We start from the raw sequence: 21,568 nt of genomic DNA, 5'->3' as shown, positions 1-21,568 counted from the left end.
GATGGTTTCCCCTTTCTCTCCTTCCCTGTTTTGAAAAACAAAATCTTAAAAACTGGATAAATACAAAACTTTTCTGTTGCCCCCAACTAACTTTTCCATATAATTTCTTCATTTTATCTGCTAGGTTGAAAGGATCCTCTATTCCATGTTTCTTCTAGCAACATTTATAAGTAAAAGACCAGAGAATAACTGTAGGCACTTCTCCACTGCCTGAGTAGTTTTGCAATCCTTTGTGGTATTGTTCTGGGAAGGATTTCTCATCCAAGTTAGATTTTGACATTTGAGACCTCAAGCAGCAAATCCCATGGTTGGCCAAGAAGAGAAAGGTACCTGATGTGTTTCCCAGCTCTGTGCTGCCCACAGGGTGCATGAACAGCCTTAGAGCCTTGTTCTTCCCATGGGGACCACAGACCAAGCAGGGGGACAGCCTCTGTCAGGGTACAGAGCCCTGCCAGCTTCTGGTGCTCTGCCCAGTCCAAACTTTTACAACCCAAGTGAATATTGAAGCCATAGGCAGATCTTTTTCTTTTTCTGCAGTAATAAGATGTGTTCTTACCACAGTGATCGAAGAGCAAAGGGGAATGGCAGCCTGAGAATGGCAAGACAAAAACTTGCACTGGTGATGTGAACTCACACATCTCTGTGGTGCTTCAGTGACGCTGACTAAGGTACCACGAGCTCTTACTGCTTTTGTTTAGTGCTAATTCATACAGAATATGCTGCTAGCTTTCATCTGCAATGAGTTACAGCCTCTCCTGCTTATGTCAGCTGAGCTGACCTGTACAGGAAGTACAGAGCAGACAGGGAAGGTATCTGCCACAGGCAGCCCTTCAAGAAGTTTTTTATTTTCACACCTTTATAGTCCCATGTTCATACAGTTCAACCATAGCATAACTAAAATTGCATCTGAATGGCAATGTTTAAGCGCCTTGCTGGAACTCGGAAAGCCTAATTTATGGGCTTTATGTTAATTTGGTAAAATCACAATAAACATCTCACACTGGGATAAAGATACTTAGTGGGACATCTGTCAAAGTCAGAACTGGATGCAGGGCTTCAGGCTGCCATTTTTGCCTTTGGCTGTTTCCTGCATTGAAATTCAGCACATTAAAAATTCTTTGCCTTGCATCAAAAACACTTGATCTTTGTGCAGATTTTCTTTCCAAAGGCTACAGCTTGTACCTTCCTAAGCAGCAATCCTCAAAAAGTCTCAAGTGAAGCTTTCCTTGTGAAAGCGATTTAATTTTATCTAATACAAACCAGGAACAATTTATTACGCCTTTAGCTCTTCAGTTGCCTCTCTGCCTCTCTGACTGTCAGTGTTTAAACCAAACTCAAGATTGACATACAGAGAGCAATTTTGCCAATAGCAAGCCCCAGAATTCTGCACACCAGTATTTCTGTACCTGCATTTTTATCTTACAGGATGGATTACCAATGCTACAGAAAGTGCAGATCCTCAATGAGCATTCTTTTTCATCCTTATAAAAAAACAAAACTTCTATTTCTTATTCCTGTATCTTGGGTGAAGATACAATTTACCACCATTACGACTATGCGTAGATTTTTCCAATATAATTTTTATATATTTAGTTCATTTGAGCAGTTCCACTTTCTGGCAAGTAAAAAAACAACATCTTGTATGGTAAGACCCCTGTTCCAGTTCTGAATTGGAATTGATTTTTCTACTTTGTCTTGTTTGTAGTGAGCAAAGCACCTCTGGAGTATCCTCCTTCCACATATTATTTTAAAGAAAAAAACCCACTCTGTTCAAGTGGGATAAACATTCCACAAATTTTGAAAAAAACATTCTGTCATACAAGGAAGAGTAAACATTAAAATCTCAATGTCTTTTCATCTATATATTTATTTATGTGTTTAATTTGCATTTGCTAGTATAGCTATGGAAAAATAAGCATGAACAGAACTACAAGCAAATTCCTGAAATATCCTTGGTTTTGCTCTTGACACACATCCTTTCTTAAAATTCTTCTCTTGAGAAAACTTGAAATTAATTTGAAGCATTCTGTTTCCTTCACCTCTGAACATAGTTTGCTGTAAGTCTGAAAGGGAGTATCTACTTTTGCGTAAACCTTTCTGGAAGATCCCAGGGACAGAAGGCAAAACATCCATTCTATCTACAAAGAAATTGGCTTCATATTTTTCTGGTTATATTTTTTCATTATATTGGAAAATTTCAATATACCAGGAAAAATTCCTCATGAAAATGTCACTAAATAGATAAATAAATAATACCCAAACATATTCAGCAAAAAAATCTCCCTTTCAAAAATAAATTATACATCTTATGTTTATCAGGGAAATTCTCTGTAGATGTATTTCATGAAAATTCATCAGAATAAACACAAATATGAGCCACATAATGTCACACTGCTGTAAATATAAAGTCCAACCATGTTGTTGCTTGCAGTTCAAACTAGGAGATCAGGCAGAGGCCTGGATGGTTTTTTTTCCCCTAAGGTTTCTCCAAGAGGAACAAGGTGCAAATCTTAAATTATTTACTACTGTCTGAACTTTTCCCCATGAACAGGAACTAAGCAAATACATACTGAAGAAACAATGCAAGGATTTGAACAGATCTGATCTGATTATCCAGAGTGCTAGCTCTCTTATTCCAATATACGCCGTTATGTGTTGTAACTGCTTTAATTAATGTAATTTAGTTGCATAATTCTATAGGCCATGGCAAAAATGTGTGTTATATCAAATTCCTTTATCAATTCCAAAGTCAGTTCATTCAAGTATGTTGCTGGCAATGTTATGGCCAGTTTTCCAGGAAAAAAAAAAAAAGCAAAAAAAACCACTTTCTAGCTCATGTTGATGTTCTCTTTATTTCTTGAATTGTTTCCTGAAGAAAATGGGCCCCATTATATATTTTGAGTGTAGTCTTGAGTGTATTGTACATTTGAGGAAGGGTGAGCTGAATTGGGTCATTTATTAATTGCTGTTTGGATCTGTTTTCACATTTTGGTTGCTAAAAGAGTCACACTGTATTTTGGATAGTGCCCAAAAAGAACTTAAATAGTATGAGATATACAATTTGATGGCTACTAACATTTGCTATACTTTGGGGTTATAGCAACATTAGTATCCAGTGATTGATGCAAAGTGATTGCTAATTGCTATAATAAAAAAGTCTTAAGATTCCCTCCATAAGTAAATTGTTGCTGTCCAATCTGCAAAGATCACAGCACTGACGCTGATGGTAGGGATTTGTTATACTGTAGAGACAAATACTTATATCAATGATACCATGGATTCAGCAGCCACCTTTGGGATTCTGTGAATGAACAGCTACAATCAGTGTGTAAGGCAGGCATACACTACTGTGAATAGAAAGAGTTAGGCAACTATGCATTTAAGTAATGCCTAACACTGGCCCAGGTGGAAGGAACAAGTACAAGAGAAGCAGAGTAGATGTGTTGGGAATAAGCAGAATGCATCTGGGTGCTTTTCATTTGATCTATGTGAGCCTTTGGTGTCCAAGTCCAACTAATGCCTCCTCAGATGTATATCTTTAATTTTTATTTCATGAGACACTTGAAATAGCAGTACCTTTCCTCAGGAGTTGGACTCTGATGATCCTTTTGGGTCCCTTTCAACTCAGGGTATTTTGTGATTCTATGAGATGGGCCCTTTCCAAAACAGATCTACACAACTCTGGAAAAAAAAAAGCCTAGTCCTCTGAACAGCTCCATCTTGTTTCTCTGGAAGCTTTATTTCTTAGTGACATTATCAGGTTGGTTGCACTATCCCTTTGCAGAAAGTAAGTTCATTTAAAAACTGCTAGGGCAGGCCAGAACTGGCCAGTTTGCATTTTGTTTGGTTTGTTGTTAAGCACTGCCTAGAGCAAACATCTAATGTCAGTTTAATGGCAAACTGGCACGAACCTCTTTGTTTTTTTTCTCATCAAAAAGCAGAAAGAAACTGGCATATTTTGTATAAAAAATCCCCAACTAACACTATAAAAATTATGCGTTTCTCATTATTACGGATTTTGAAAGATTAATATAAAGAATTAGACTCTGCTCCTCTCTATTCTCTTACATATCTAAGCGCTCGGGTGGAAAAAAACTTTTGTAAACACTATTTAGTAAGTATTTTCAATTATTTACTATTAACATATCAGTAAATTGTTCCAGCTTATAAATTAGTCCAAAAATACGACATACAATATATGCCACTCACTATAGAGTGTCACTTGGACTCTGAGTAGTTTATTGTTTGAAGATGCTGTAAAACAGTAGAAGTAATTTCATTCTACCACCGGAATTCAACCTTTAATCCACCTAATACACTTGCAACATCTTAATTTCCCCATGCTGCCCCTAGTGAAAATGTTATCTGCAATACATGCTAACAATATATTGCTCCAGGGATCATCTGCAGATGCAAGATTTTAAAGCTGTTTTCAGTTCTTTCCATCTTGTCAAGGCATGGAATTTTTAAAATCATCGTTACAAACATTTTTAATCTTGAGAGCAAGTGGCAAATAGAGATGGGCAAAGAAGATATTTAAGTGCATCATATATGTACACAGAGACACATAGTAATGCCATTTAATATGACTACATCAGTTTTTGGGCATAGAAAATGTACTACCAAATAGATGGGTGTACAAGCACAATCTCCTCCAGGCATTTCATGTGCTGTGTTTTTCATTACACATTTCAAATACAGTGTTTTCAAACTATCAGCTAAGTACCATAGCTTCCCAGTAAATCTAACCACTCAACTTGGGTACAGTGTATTTTTGGGCATGGTTTTCTTTGAAATTATCAGAAACTGAGTCAATAACTTGCAATTATTTTTTTTCTTTGAAACAGATCCAAAGCAAGTGTGTGCTAATCCATTCTGTCATTCTAGATACTGCACAGGGCATGAAGGATAGACCACTCAAATCAGTCTCCATATTTTTATCTCACTCTCTTGTGTTTTCTGACTTTGGCAGCAATGCAAGGCTAACCTCTGCCCAAAAACTCAATATTTGCTTCTGATCTGCATTATTGGAAATTCTTTTTTGCTGCTGTGATGGGACACAACCCCACTTCTGACTCACATCTCTGGCTCTCACCAACTTGTTTCTTCACTATCATCACAAGTATCCCACTACAGAGATATAATGGGCGTAGTCCCTCTCTCCATGGAAGATGTCACCTGACCAGAAGCACAGAAACTAGAAAAAACAGACAGATAAACATCCTTGAATATAGGCCCCTCTCCTAAAAAGAACCCCACAGTGCCTTGAGTAAACCTACAGCCATGTGGACAAACAAATAAACAGGTGTTCTTTCTGCCACAGAGTACCTATCAACCCTGTGTGATCCATAAAATAGGGTGTATCCTTGAAGACCTCATTACAATATTTATTCTGCAGGTCTGTGCATGGAAGAGAATATGTCAAAAACACTGAATATTTTATTAAATAATATGGAAGAATTGGATGATGATGGATGACATGTAGTCCTGGTTTGCTCAGACCCAAGGAACCTGGTAAAACACTACAGCTCACATATCTTCTACGGAAATCCATCAAGCCCTAGGCTTTGGTAAGTTATCCATCCATACTTTCATGCTCAGCAGGATATTCATATTCATTGGCTAAATCAATGTTCACAAAAAGCATGGTGTCATAGGGCAAGAAATGTGGGAAGGTTGGTACTCAGGACTTGATATTCTTTCCCTCCACAGGGGTTTCAGCAGTTCTGTCTTACCATAAGGTAGCTCCACCAGGCTTCTGTGGATAGTAGACCTGAGGGAACTAAGTGCTGCTTTTGGTTTTTCTCGGATCCAAATGGTATGCAGCTTGTGCTCTTGCAAACTGCTCCATACCATGATTCAAAATTCAAAATGTGGCAACTGTGGAGGCTGAAATTTGATTAAAGATCCCTCTAATAAAATGAAACAGTATTCTAATTCAATCCACTATTTTCCTTCATGATATTCAGCAATTCTGTATCTTCCCTGTATCTTGTTGTTAACAGAGAGCATTAATTTTCTCTCAGTAGCCACGAGGGTGCAGAGCCTGGAGCCCTGTGGGCACGCATAGGTTGTTGATCTATAACATGCACATCACTGCTGGGAAGCAGAAGTAAGGGATTCCTACTTCCATGAAGGAAATTTTTTGTGCTCGGGAAGAAAAGTTGACAGTGGCCACACGGGGGTCCATTTTTTTCTTTATCTCAGGGACCAAGTGGCACTGGATCCAGCTGGTGAGACATGGAGTATTTCTTTGCATGTGAATCACCCTCTCTTGGTATATTTTTGCTTTCTGTATTGTTGCTGTTATTGTTGCTGCTGTTCTTTTTCTTACATCATTGCTGTTTCCAGTAAATTGTTCATATCTCAACTTGGTATCTTTGCTTTTTTTCCCTCTCACCAGAGGTGAGCAGAAGAGGGAGCAGCTCCTGGTTTTTCTGTTCTGTCTGAGCATCAATATTATTCCTAAACCATCACACTTGTATAAGAGAGATCTGCTATAAAAGTATTTTTTTTCACTTTACATATGAATACCAAGGCCTGAAGGATATACAGATACTCATGTTAACCATGATGTTTCTAAAATATTTATCTTATTTTTAAAATTAAAAATGTCAGATAAAATCCTTCCTAAAAAAGTACAGCCCTTCATTTTATATTTTATAGTATTAAAATATTTTCAAATTAATTTCAAATGTTTCTTTAAATGTTTGTGTGGTGCACTTGTATCTGTCTACCTATGCAGCAAGAGACAGAGGGGGACGACTGAGAGACAGGGAGATAGATAATTGAGTAGATGAAGGGACAATTCTATCTTGATTACTACTGATGTAAATGTGAATCACATTTACTGAAGCCAGCATGATATCTCTTGTCTGACACCTGGGGAAATGAGAGCAGAATGTTACTCTTAACATTTCTTATAAAACCATTATTGGAGTTTTTGCATCAATTACATTTTCAAATATAGTATTTTTCTCCACAGACCTGTGAGTTCTGCCATCTAGTGAACTAGTCAACTGTCATTTTAAACACCAGTCACTCAACAACCCTTTAAATTAACAGAAGTGGAGGTCATAGGATTATCATTAAAATGTAAAATCCCCAAATAATTTTGTATTTATTAACGGACTTGGAGAAAACTTTATCATACTGCTAATAGTAAGATGTATATGATCAGTCACAGCCTGAGAAACATATAAACTGTTTTTGATAGTGTATTTAAATGAAATTATTTAAGAAAATTTTTATATATGCATGCCCCAAATGTGCACATTTGAGTGCATATCCTCTTTTTCTACCACACTAGTTGCTTTGAAGGCATAGATTCTGCAAACACATTTATTCTTAGTTGTATTTAGAATACCATAGGCACCACAAATACCATAGACATACAAATATGCTGCTTTTGAACATTCTTATATTTCATCTAGTGTAGTACAGACACAAGACTGATTGAAATATCACTTAGCCTATTGTACTAGCTATAATAATAATAATAATGAAAACATAAACATAGTCAATAATGGTTTGTACTTTATGTATGTGTATATACATGTATATATCAAGTAACAGCACCAGAAAAACGATTTTAATCAACAGTATGCAATAAATAATGATATTTTTAATACTGTAATCATACTGGGAAAATCCAGGGCAGAACATTATTTTCTTCTAATTGCATTTCATAAGTGCAAGAGTTGTAACAAAACAACAGATGCTAGGCATCTCTAGAGATATGAATCTTTGATTTGTTTTTATAACTGCTCTGACATTTAGGTTGTGGGCTTTAAGAGGAGATTCCAAGGCAAATGTTTTCATCATCATTTGACTCATTTTTGCCTGAAGGAAATACCAATTAAAAAAAAGACATAAATAAGCAGCAGATTATTGTTGGGCAAAATTTCCTCCTGTGGTTCTGCTGTGTTTATCATGAAATGTCTGAACACTAAATTTCACTAAGCATTATACATTTTCTTGCTCTCTCACACCGCATTTATCTTGATTTGTGTTTGTGGTTGTACACAAAGGTTCAAACAGTCCTTATAAATAATTTCACTTGTCTAATATTGCCCTTATGGGGAAATTACATGTTCACTGCAAGACAGTAGTAACTAATAGAAGAAGCCAGCAAAGAAAATGTGCAAAAAACTCTCCAGCAAATCACAAGCGAAATGTCATTGCGTTTAATTACTCTCCCCAGCAATATAAGCACATGATGGTTCCTGCATGTAGTGATGAATATAGCATGTGATTAGCACTGAATGTAAAGGCATGTACTGCCAGGGGGAAACTGCTCATCTTCTATAATAAATTCTCTACTAGATTTTGAGAGACATTATAGATCCTATGTACATATGGCCCCAGTGTAAGTTCAGGACCAACCTTTCCTTGCAGGTTGCAATTTGATTTTTTTTTAATAATTGTTGATGATGGATCTTCATTACGCTCCTATATATTTGTGCTCTTCAGATCAGTTTATCAAAGAGTATGAAGTACAAAATTTCTTTGGACATAGATCTTAAGAGATTATTATTCCATAGTCAATGGTAGTAATTTATTAAATATAGCTGTGTTTTGTAAATCAATTCTGAATTGGAAAAATATTTGTATCACATCACAGGTAGGGTGAAAGTTAGAAATTTTCCTCTGCTTAGAGAAAGAAAGATATGAAATAGTCTTTCTATAGAAACTGAAGTCTGTCCAAATGCAGCCCACTGACTGGGTCCAATAATTTGTGTATGACAGGGTACTCATACATTCCTATGTGACTGTGGCAGGAGTCTTCAGATCTCCACAGTCTGAACACAATTATTTAAGAGATACAAAAATGCAGTCTTTTAGATGAAGAAACTGCCTAATTTAGTGATCCGCAGGGAGTCTTTAAGGGACGAAGTGGATGTGATAACTAGTAGATCAGCTGTGTTTAATTTTTGAATTAATGTCAGTGTTTTTTCAAGTGTTACAAAAAAAGAAAATACTAAAAGGGGAAGGGGGGGTTGAGTTTTGAGTAAAAAGGCTACAAAATAGTCCTGTGAGATGGAGAATGAGAATTGTGGTAATTTTATTATGCGTTGTCTCTGCCACTCCTTCTTCCTCAGGAAAAGGACTCCTCAAACCTTTCCTCTGCTCCAGTGTGGGGCCCTTCCTGTGGAACACAATCCTCCATGGACTTCTCCAATGTGAGTCCTTCCTGTGAACTGGAGGTCTTCATGAACTGCCCCAGTGTGGGTCCCCCATGGGGTCACAAGTTCTGCCAGTAAGCCTTCTCCAGTGTAGGCTCCTCTCTCCACAAACCCGTAAGTCCCACCAGGAGGCTGCTCCAGTGCAGGTTTCCCACAGACAGCTACCTGTTCCCCTGTGGAGTCCTCCACAGGCTGCAAGGGGACCTCTGCTTCCCCCCTGGACCTCCATGTGCTGCAGGGGTGCACAGGCTGCACCACGGGCTGCAGAGGAATCTCTGCTCTGGCACTCAGAGTACCTCTTTCCACTCCTTCGACACTTAACCTTGGTGTCTGCAGAGTTGTTTCCCTCAGCCTGATTCTTCTCTCCTGGCTGAAGTTGCCATTGCACAGAGTTTTTTTCCCCCCCTTGTTAAATACATTATTCCAGGGATGCTCCCACCATCCCTGGTGGCTTGGCTTTGGCCAGTGGTGAGTCCCCCTTGAAGCTGGCTGGCATTGGATCTGCCAGCCATGGGGGAAACTTCTGGAAGCTTCTGAGCCACCCCTGTAGGTCCCAAAGCCTCACCATGCAAACCCAACACACAGTTATGTAAAATATAGCCCAGCTTTCTCTCCTTCTTACTTCAAGAGTGAAAAGCCAATAAGTGGCAGCTACAACTTTGAGGGTCCATATTGGTAAGAACACCTTGCAGTTAAGATTGCATGGAACAAAGTGCCTATTTCATATACTTTGGGAATTTTGACAGTATCTTTCTGCACTTTCTGACTGAAGTCATGCCTTCAGTTTCTTCTCTGGGGGCTTGAAGTAGAAGCCAGACTGGTCTATAGAAATCCTTGAGCCCTTTCTCTTGTGTGTGACCTGCAAGAATGGACCTCTTAGGTATTTGTTTGGAGCTTAGATTAATTTATTTTTTGCAAATGAAGATATTCTGAAAAACAGAGCAAAAATTAATTGTATACACTCTGCTGTTGAATAAACAAAAACTAAATAAAACAGACTTCAAATGTTATCTCTTTCTTAAAATGAAAGACACACCTGAATGATTTTCTACAAATAAGGTAATACATATTTTGGCTGATTCTGACAAAAAAGTGCTCTAGATATTAACAGAGGAAATGATCTTTCATGTTAGTTTTTTAATGGGTTTTGTTTTCTTCGTCCTTTTTAACATGTTTTGCAAACAATTTCAGTATGAAACTCAGAAGTCTGTATCACATAAGGATATGTAGAGCTCTTTACCTGAAAATGACATGGATTAACTTGCAGAATGAAATCCTGCAGTACATGTGTAAAATAAATGGAGTTCTACAGTAAAGTTCTGTCGATAGCTGAGGGCACAAGCTCTTGCAGCTCTTCTGAAGAGCTTCAACAAGGAATCATAACTTCAAATTCCTGTTCCTAGCATTTAAGATCTAATTTACAGGTGGAAATAATAACTGATTTCTAAAAGTTTGTCAAAAATTCTTTTGAAAATAAAAAATTCTCACATCCATTTGAAGTGTTTGCAAAACGAGTTTGAGTTCTGGTTCTCCAGAACTGTGCAAGATTCTATTGCTAAAAAGGAAATGAAAACTCTTCAGAAGCCTGTTATTTCTCTTTTAAAAGTTTTCTTTTATTTTAGGATTAAAATACTAATAATATGCATGTGCATCTTGTTTGCTGTCCTGGAACTTTGAACTATGAAATTGCATACTTATGCAAATTTGAAGAGTAACCATATTTTACATAGATTAGAAATGTGCCCAGATAGATAAAGAAGTAAAAATTACTTATAGGCATTATGAAAATACTTGTAAAAAAAAGAAAAAAGAGCTTAAAAATGCAATCAGGTCTAATGCTCTTTTGGAGCACCAGCAATAATAGAGGTTTTCTTATTCAATTTATTGTTTGAGTTTAGTGAGATTTTACTTATGCTCTCCAGATCATTCCAATATAATGCCTCATTCTTTGTTCATTTTGTTATTTCAGTGGTTTACAGTTGTGAAAAAGAGGCATATATTTTCCAGGATAATGAGTGTCTGAAATAGTGTGATGACAGCAGGGCACACTACAGTGTTTCATTTTCCATTGTTGAGCATTTTGTGGAGTCATTTACAAAGTGAGTTCAAACTGTATATAGACACTCTAATTTGGATTTGGTAACAATTTATACCTGTTTGCATAGCTGTAAGTAACTTCACAACATGCTAGCCAGTGAAGGAGCAAGTTCAGTACCTTTGATAGAGCCATTCATTTCTTGCTTTTATATACATATCTATCACCTGTTCTTCAAATCAGTTTTTTCTCTTAATTTTTAAGTATATATTTTTGTCCATATTTCCCAGAAAAATAATTAGAGGAGTGCAGGAGGTCAGACAAGATTAACTCCTTGAAATAAGTGGAGATTTAGAAGTTTCCAGGCTGTTGTGGGTGACAGCTAGCAGGCATATGTCTACTAATGTTGAAATGACAGCTGTTAAAACAAGTGACCTTTAGAGCAGTGAGAGAGGGAAAAACAGTACAATGATATGGAGATGGGTGGATATGCACAGACCAAAGACTTGGCGCTGCAGACGTCATACCCTCCTGCTCGTTTTGCATGGATTTTATTTCAGACTAGCCCTAGTTTGGTCCCTTAGGCAGAGTGACTGCAGCAGGAGAATATTAAATACGTTCCTGGTGCATGTTTAGGTTCATCTTAAAGAAATCCAATGCCTTGACACCACCCCACAATCTGAAACAACCATCTTTGCTCTAAGTAGGAACATTTGGGAGATTCACTGCAAAAGCATGAGCTGACCACACTGAGGAGCCAACATAGCTACAGCTACAATACAACACATATCCTGCAGAGTTTTGCTGCACCAACTCACAACCCCACTAGTTTTCAGTATAACTGCCCCACCAAGCAACATATAAGCAAAATTTTGCATTTACCTTCTGAGGCTATGACTACCAGCAATATGTTCCAGAGGCCGTAAATCAGTTTCATCTCTTCTTCTGTTTGTCCTGAAATAGTCATTGCACCCTTCAGCCTCCTCAAACTCGTCACTTTCAAAAATACAGAGAAAATTTTCTTGGAAACTTAGTATGCAACACTGCTACTTTTTTTTTTACTTTTTTTTTTTTAAATATAATATTTTCTGTGAGGAAAGGATTGCAATAATGAAAGTATCCAATATAATTCTGCATAGCTCAGCATTAAAGCATTACAAGTTATATCTCTGGAGACTATGGAAATTCAAATTATTAAAAAATAATTATGGAAGGTGGAATGACAGAGATGTCACTGATCTTATTGTAATTAATTCTGTAGAGTTCATGTTATGAACTTTCCCTTATTGATCTCAGAGCTAAAAGTATAAGAATCTTGAAATCTCATGTGGTTTAAATCTCGGGCTTTAAAGCAGATGGAGTTTTTTTAAAAAAACCCAGCAAATATCATTATTTTGATTATTAACTCATGAAAAATTGACTTTTGTGTTAATGATGACTTATAACACTAAACTGATGGATTTTTTAGTCTAGTCCTTAGAATAATAGTGAAGACATTAAACAATTAACACCCTACTGTCATATATGGCTTTTAAACATTCAGCTACTTGAAGTATTGAACTGTATAAGTAAAATTTCAGGTGAAAATTAGTAACTATTTTTTATTTGTCTGAGAAAAATTTCACTTTTGTGGAGATGGAAAAAGAGGGTGGTCTGTTGTGGTTAAGGGGTATCCTGGTTTAGAGGATATTATTGCAGGAAAAAAGGCAAGAGCCTTTTTTTCAAAATGGAGAGTGAAAATCCCCTCCCTCCCAGTTTACTATAATTTGGAAATTAAGGGGTTCTCAGGCAAAAAATATGGGTTTAGGAATAACAGTTCTTTACTGATAAATCTACAAGACAAACAAGAATATCAGCTGTGAAAAATCAGTGACAAAACAGAAAGAAACTCAGTCTCAATCCTTTTCCCCAGTTACAGATGCCCTCCTCCTCCACACGGTCCCAGTGGAGCGGTGCGGGGTGGCCTCCTCTGAGCCGCAGCAGTAGCCAGAGCAGGCAGGTGAGGCGGCAGCGGTAAGGCCATCCCAGGTGGGAGAAGGGTGAAGGAAAAAACTCCGCTCACCGTTTGCGTCCGGGTTCTCAGCTCTGTTCTCAGAAGCAGGAAGCTTTAGCAGTGCCGGAATCCAGGGCAGGTCCCACCGCGGAGAAAAAGAGCCTCTCTCTTCCGTGTTTGGGCCGGCGAGAGCGAGTGTCCCCTTGGAAGGACAAAGCAATTCACGGCCATCCATCCCCATCCCTCTCTTTTGTCATGAGCGATCAGAAGCCAAGGGAGTTGCCCGACCAGGTTCTTAACATGATAATGGGGAAAATTTCTCCACCAAGGGAAAGAGTAAAAACTCCCCCAACCCCTAAAAAGGGGTCTGAATTATTTGAAAAGCAATGTTTGTAACACTGTAGTTACTGTTGCTACATGAGTTGAAAAGAGAACACGGATGTCTATTTCCAGGTATTTAATAAGAAAGCGCAGTAAATAATTTATCACTGCCTCTTTTCAAATCCTTTGGAACTATATTTAGTAAAAATCTTTACAGCTTGCACAGTACCATTCAAAGGCTCAGCTATGTCACCATGTAGACATCCATATTCATCCATCCTGCATGGTGGTCTATCAAGTTGTTTTCTGTCATTATCTTTGACTCTTTGATTCCAGGGTAGCAAAATGTCATCGAGACAGAAGAACAGCTGTTGATTCCTGCAAATTCTTCAGACAACCCATGTCATGCCATGTGGACCTACCCTGGAAGTCCTTGATAGTGTCTAGACAAATCAAGAAAATAAATTCCAGTGTAAGACTTTTTCTGTCAGATCAATTGTCACTTTATTCTATTTCTTTTGATTTCTCAGCTGCACACTGGACATACCATTCTTATGGCTGGTTGACAACTGGATTTCTTATGTTTTGAATACAACCTTTCCGAATCCATGGGGTAATAAAGACAATGGCAATAAAAATAAATGTAACTGGTCTATATTATTATATTTTTTCTGTTCCGCTCTACCCCCAGAAACAAGTTTTACAACAGCTAGCCTAGATCACCCAATCTTGTCTGACTCCAGCTGACAACTAAGCCCCACACAGCTGCTCACTCACTACGCCCTGATGGGATGTGGAGAGAATCAAAAGGGTGAAAGCAGGAAAACTTGTGTGTTAAAAACAGTTTAATAGGAGAAGCCAAAGCCACGTAAGCATGGCAAAGCAGGAAGTTCATTCACCACTTCTCTTGGGCAGACATCTCTAGGAAAAACCAAACTCCATCACATGTAACAGTGACTTGGGTAGACAAATGCCAACATTTTGAATGCCCTCCTATTCCCTCTTTTTTGTTGAGGTCTATATGCCGAGCACAACATCATAAGGTATGAAATATGCCTTGGCCAGTTGCGGTCAGCTGCCTTGGCTGTGTCCCACCCCCAACTTCTTGTGGATCCTCAGTGTCCTTGCTGGTGGTGCAGGGAAAGTCTTGCTTCTGTGTAAGCACTTCTCAGAAGAAATTAAAAACATCCAACAACATCAAAGAAACCCCAAAACATAGCTCCGTACCAGGTACTATGAAGAAAGTAAACTCTATTCTAGCCAAAACCACCACATGCAACATAGCTTTGACAAACTGTTCTTCTGTCTTCAATTCCAAAATTTATTTTGGGATTTTATGCTAAATCAGCCTGCATGGGTTTTTTCCCCGCAAATACCTGATCATTTTTGGATGCAGAACAATGGGTTCACTTCTTCCTGAGTCATCATCAGTGATGAATTACTAGTATTGCCTTTTATCTTTCACCTCACCACAGCTGGCCAGCTCTAGGCACATGGTGTGACTCTTGGGGCTGTCCTATATAGACCCAGGAGTTGAACCCTTCCAACTCAGGATATTCTATGATTCTACTGCGTCTCTGTACAATAAACTCTGTCTAAGTTCTTCATAATTTCCTCCAGTTTCTTTTAAAGAATGTCAGTGCTCTTCATCAACACTAAAAATTTTAAATCTTGAGTCAAAACTATATGGCTACAAGAAATTGAGAATGAAATCACAATTTTCAGTGAACTCACTGGTGCTACCCAGGATGCAATTATCTGATTCTGTGGTATCCTGACTATGTCAGTCTTTTGTTCCCCTTATGTAAGCAGATTAGGGATTAATTATTTGCATGTATGACCAATCAGTATGATGAGTTCTAGAGGGACACATAATATTTATTTTTATTTTAATATTTCACATACAAGATAATCAGCATGAGTTTACAAAACTTTAGAATTATTTTAACGTACTTTAGTTATTTTAATTTATTTTTCATGTCTGGATTAGAAGTGTGAGATAGAGAAGGGAAAAATTGCAGACTTGCTATGGGTTAGAACCCTCTGCCACGTGTTTTTGTGGGTGTTGCTGTAGACATGCAACCTGATTATAATGAGACATCAATTTAAAGAATTAACATATACATTTTGAAACCTATTTATAGGAATACAGATAACTCCTGGAGGTATTTATAATGATATTCATGCCCACTGTTCAAAAGAATGTAATGGTTTAAGTCCAGCTGGAAATTAAACACTACACAGCTGCTCAGTCAACCCTCCTCTCCAAACCAAAACCCCATGGAATGGGGAGGAGAATCAAAGTAAAACCTGTAGGTTGAAATAGAAAGAGTTTAATAAGCAAAAATAAAGTAAAAAATGGTAGTGGTAAATTGTAACAATAATTAATAAGTGGAAAAAAATCAAGTGATGCACAATACAATTTTCACCACCCACAGACCAATGGGTAACATACCCTCCTTCCAAACCCAGATCACTCCACTTATGGGTAACTCCCCCATTTTATATGCAGTAATTTCATGACTATAAGGCACACCCTTTTGACTAAAATTTTCGCTCGAACCCAGAATTGCACCTTATAGTCCAGTGCGCCTTATATGTGGGCAAAAGTTCAGAAATTTGCCAACCTGGAAGTGTGAGCTGCGAGCCAGGGGGGGAGCCGGCAGGGCTGCGGGAGCGGGGTGGAGGCAGGGCCGCGGTTGCCGGGTGGAGGCAAGTCCAGGAGCACGCGGTGCAGCAGTTGCTGGGTGCAGGGGGGCCCGTGGCACCACGGCTCCTGGGTACAGGCATGCCCGAGTGGAGGCGGAGCCGTGGCTGCTGGGTGCAGGGGGCCGGCGGAGCCACAGGTCCTGGGTACAGACGAGCCCGGGTGGAGGCAGAGCCGTGGCTGCGGGGTGCAGGGGGCTGGCGCAGCGAAAGGTTCTGGGTACAGACGAGCCTGGGTGGAGGCAGAGCCGTGGCTGCTGTGTGCAGGGGGCTGGCGGAGCTGTAACTCCTGGGTACAGGCGGGCCTGGGGGCCAGCGGACCCATGGCTGCTGGGTACAGGGGGCCTGTGGAGCTGTGGCTCCTGGGTACAGGCGGGCCTGCGGCACCCCTCCTACCGGGTACAGGCGGGCCTGGGTGGTGCGGAAAGGGGAGGTGGGGGCGGAACCTCGCTGCAAAAAAAAAGTGTACCTTATAGTCCGGTGCGCCTTATATGATCTACAAAGTTGCGAAATTTGCCAACTCCCGGGGGGTGCACCTTATAGTCCGATGCGCCTTATGGTCATGAAATTACTGTACTTGACATGGCATTCTGTGGTGGGGAATATCCCTCTGGTCAGTTCTGGCTGTCCCAGCTCTGCTCCCTCCCCATTTCTTTGGTTTACCTGTTCACTGGCAGAGCCTGTGAGAAAAAAATAATTTCCTGACTTAGAATAAAAATATGACTTAACAAAAACCCAAATCATCACTGTATTAGTAAAACCATTTTCCTTCTGAGTCTAAACCCACGGCATTGTAGCAGCCACTCAGCAGAAATTAACTCTAAATTAGCTGAAACCAAGACAAAGCATTATGGTCTGGTGCCCAGTGCTGTGAAGAAAGATGTATGTAATAAAAGTTTAAAATATTGTCCTGCAATAAATATGCTAACAAATAAATTGGTGCAAAGTTTGTGAATATCCAGAAGGTCAGCAGTGTTAAGTGCAATATATCACCTTCATACAAAGACTTTTGAATTCAGTACTCTCCAATTTCTGCACTAAAGAGAGTGTTTATTGTTAACCCAGTAGTACTAAGTGGTTTGTTCTTCTTAGGACAAGAAACAGGATTCCATAGTATGTGTTCATCTCCTTATTTTCAAAATTAAATTGGACATAATGAAAATTATGTTTCCTGTTATTGTTGTGCAACTATTTGCTCTAAATTTCAGGGCATTTGGGGAAAACATGGAGGCAAGCCCAGCAAAGGCACAAACCTAGTTTGCTACTTTGTTCTTCTAATCCATCCATGGATACTAACAATTAGACCAGTATGAAAGTTCTTCTTTGGTATTCCTTCTGCTATTCTAGATAATATACAATATTTTATTTATTGTATGTTATTGTGTTGATGAACATGCACATAATCATAGTCTACTGAAATTCAAAATATTCTGAAACTTTCAATTAATTAATAAATTCGTCTGAGATGTAACAGAAAAATTTCTCATTACTGTATTTTCATCATCTAACATGTAAGAGCAGCCTCTTTAATTCTGTATTTATGTGCATACTTGTTTAATAGTATGTGAGTGATAACAAATTCAAAAGCTGATATTGCTACTTTCACCAACTCATTTCTCCAGTAGGACAAATAGGAGAACAAGCAGGAAACTGCATACATTTTTCTACTTCCCACTTGTTGGCATACTAATGATGTAAAGTTGTCAGAGCTACCAGCATCTCAACTTACTAATGATTTCTCGAACCTTACCTGGGACAAAAGGGATAAAGAGACAAGCTGAAACTCCAGTTTCCAAGGAGACAATTCCAGAAACATGTAAGAAATATTTAAGTAGGTACAACACGTCTCCAAGAACTTGAGATTTTTTCCCTCACACAGTGACATTTGTAAGCTATGTTGAAGAGGAATCTGTGCCCTCCAGACTCCACTCTGAAGCTGAGGTCTTGTGAGTTAGTGTGGCTTGCCATCCAAATGGCTTGCACAGGAGAATAAGGAGTTCCCTGGATTCCAGCAATGTTTCAGATGGTTATCAGTCACTGAGCAGAACTGTGTTCTCTCCATACTTACCTGTCTGTCCAACTCTCTGTCTAGCTATCTGTGTGTTCATTTCACAGTTTTTATTTATGGCCACAAGAAAGCACGTCTTCTTCATTTAAATTTCAGTAAGACATTCTGTGCTAAGATATACTGTGCATGAAAATAGAACAAAACTGTAGAGGGATGCTGGAAAAATACTTGATGTTACTTGAGGAAAATAGCCCTTAGGATTATCTTTCCTCAACTCAAAATGTTTCACATAATGAGGTTTTTTTTAGAGTACTAGATCCTGCTTTTCCATTTCCATGTTGTCATGAACATCTGTTATTTCTTGCTACACTTCTTTACAGCTGATGTTGCAAAACATGTAGCTCTGTAATGAAAAATTCCTCAACTATCCCATACAATGGGATTTTTCCAACTTTTCCATGCTCAATGGAGACATAAAGAGGGGGTGAGAAAATTTCCTTCCAATTATTCAGTGAATCTGGAGAAAATAAATAGTGAAGGAGTGATAAACCTAATTCAGTTTTAAACAGCTGCATCAGTGAATTAGGGACCTTTGCACATCAGAACTGTTTCCATATAGTTCATATTAGCAATTTTACTGTATTCACTTATCCAATATGAATTACAATAATTAAATAGATGAAGGCCATCTCTACTAGACCCCTCCAGATTTTTTTTTTTTTTACATTTTTCATTCTGGATGCTGAAAACAACTGGAGTTAAACCACAACAGCCAGCAAGTAAGGACCAAACAGCCACTCATTCACTGCTTCCTGGTGGGATGGAGAGAGAATTGGAAAAAAAGGGTAAAACCTAATGGTCTGTCATAAAAATAGTTTATTAATTGAAACTAAGTAAAATTTTTTACTACTACTACCACCACCACCACCACCACTACCACCACTAATACTAATAACAATAATAATAACAACAACAACAACAACAACAACAGCAACAACAACAATAATAATAATAATAGTAATAATAATAATGAAAATGAGAGAAAGACTACCAAACCCCAAGAAACTCAAGTGATACACAATGCAGTTGTTCATCACCTGCCAATTGATGTTGCATCTTCCAGCCAATCTCCTCCAAACTATATACTGTCTGTGATGCTTTGTGTTATGAAATATAACCAAAGAGGCTCAGCTGTCCTGGCCATGCTACCAATGGCTTCTTCTGCAGCTGCTCATTGGGAGACCATGGGAAACTAAAGCATCTTTGACTTAGACAAGCACTATTTAACAAAAACTAAACCAATAGTATTATCATAATTATTTTCTTATTGAATCCAAAACACAACCCTGTTCTGGTTACTAATAAGAAAATAAAATCTGTCAGCTGAGATCAGGACAACAACAAAAAGGCTCTGAAAACAGAAAAAAAATCAACAACAAAAATTGAACCCAGAAAATGCCACTGATCAAAGAAATTCTTACTGATGAAACAGGAAAAAAATCTGTATACTGTTAAAGTCTATTCATTCCACAGAACAAAACTCACAAAGCAAACTCCTACTTTCTAATCACCATCACTGTATGACAGGAAGTATCTCCTTTTTCAGTAGTTATATTATTTGAAAGATTCATTATGCCAATTGAAACTGTTTAATTTTGATACTTTTCAAATGTAAGGGTGGATAGGATAGCATTTAAAGATGATTGTGTTTAATTGGTGTAACAGACTAAATTTTAACAAAATACAGTATCAAACAAGTCAACATTAGTCATTTAGTTGGACATGTTTGTTAGGGTTTTCTGGGAAATGGAAGACTAGTTCCACAGAGGAAGAAAACAAAAATGAGGATCTAAAAATGGGAGTTGCAGGAGCTCAGCTACTTATGTATAACAGTTGCAACAGTAAAATCACAGTTAAAATACCTGTGATTTCTCATCAGAAAAAAGTACTAATTCATACATTTCTTTGAATCACACAGGAAGTATAAAAAAGCTTTATTAGTGTTTGTAATGAAAAAATGCTGCAAAATAGCTTATCCAGCTAGCATAAATCTTTCTTCGTTTATTTTAACATAATAAATAATTGTAGAAAATACTTTCCTAATTATGGTGTCACTGATGGTGAGATTCAATTTGCAAATGAGTCTCTTTTTAGCCCTCCCTTTATGGGGTAGGTGTCCTTTTCTTCATTCCCCGTGGTCACTGGACATCAAAGGCTTCATTTAGCTGTTTGCCTACCTGCTTTTCACCACATTTGCCCTTCACAGAAATCTTGCCTTTCAGCTGAGGCTCCAAAGGGCAAATGTCTCCCAGAGATTGTGTCCTACCTGCCAGTGCCATAGAAATGTCTTGTATACCCTTTAGATGACCCTAGACCTTGACTGCATGGAGTCAAGGAGCATTGCATGGAGCAACCACTTGGGAACAGGATTCAGTTTCTTAAGCACAGGTATCACATGTAGTGCCCCATAATTCATCAAAAGTATGCACAGGGATGGCATTTGTGATATATGATACATGATATATAGAAAAAAAATTGTATTCCTGACTAGCCATGAGAGGTCAAAGTGGACAGTCTAAAATATCCCTCCTTCAATGCTGAATCTCACTTTAGGATATAAAACAAGAATTGCTGAGATATTAACAGTCATTCTTCAGCTTGTATTACTTTCCAAGAAAACTTTGAAAAAGGAAAAATTTAAAAAGAGGCTTTTCTAATGCCTAAAATAAACAAGACTGATTGGAAACATCAGTTTAGTGTAGAAAAGTTCAAAGAAAAAGTAGGACTTGCTCATGTACTCAAAATTCTAAAACACTAAGGTACTTCTGCTGAGTAGTAGTCCAAAGTTATATGAAAATACTAACAATAACAAAAACAATTATAGTTAAATAATAATAAGAATAAGTAGTATTTAGGGAAGGTAAACAAGACTACATGTTAAGCAGTGAATAGGGTGAAGGCTCTAAGCAATTTAAAACATGAATATTGAAGTCAGGTAGATGGCTACAGCAAAACGGTGATTTAATAAATTGCAAAAAAATGACTAAGTATAAAGATTCAAGAAATAGTTTTCTGTATTTAGAAGAATGTAGGAAGACACATTCACTCCACCTGATGCAGATAGAATTTATCAATTTTGGCAAAGGAGAAAGTGAGGGGAAAATGTTATGTTAAAAATAAACATATTGCAGACCATTGAGCTCACAGTTCTTCCAAATCATAACATCAAATAAACTAGCTGCACTAGCAGCACCATGAATTGTGCTAATGTTTGGCAAACATTGAAAAAATATTAAAGGGCTGAAAGACTAAAATGGAAA

This window comes from Catharus ustulatus, chromosome 5 (genome assembly GCF_009819885.2).
Source record: "Catharus ustulatus isolate bCatUst1 chromosome 5, bCatUst1.pri.v2, whole genome shotgun sequence".
Lineage (NCBI taxonomy): Eukaryota > Metazoa > Chordata > Aves > Passeriformes > Turdidae > Catharus > Catharus ustulatus.
The sequence above is the reverse complement of the archived record's forward strand: the minus strand, read 5'-3'. Positions refer to the sequence as shown.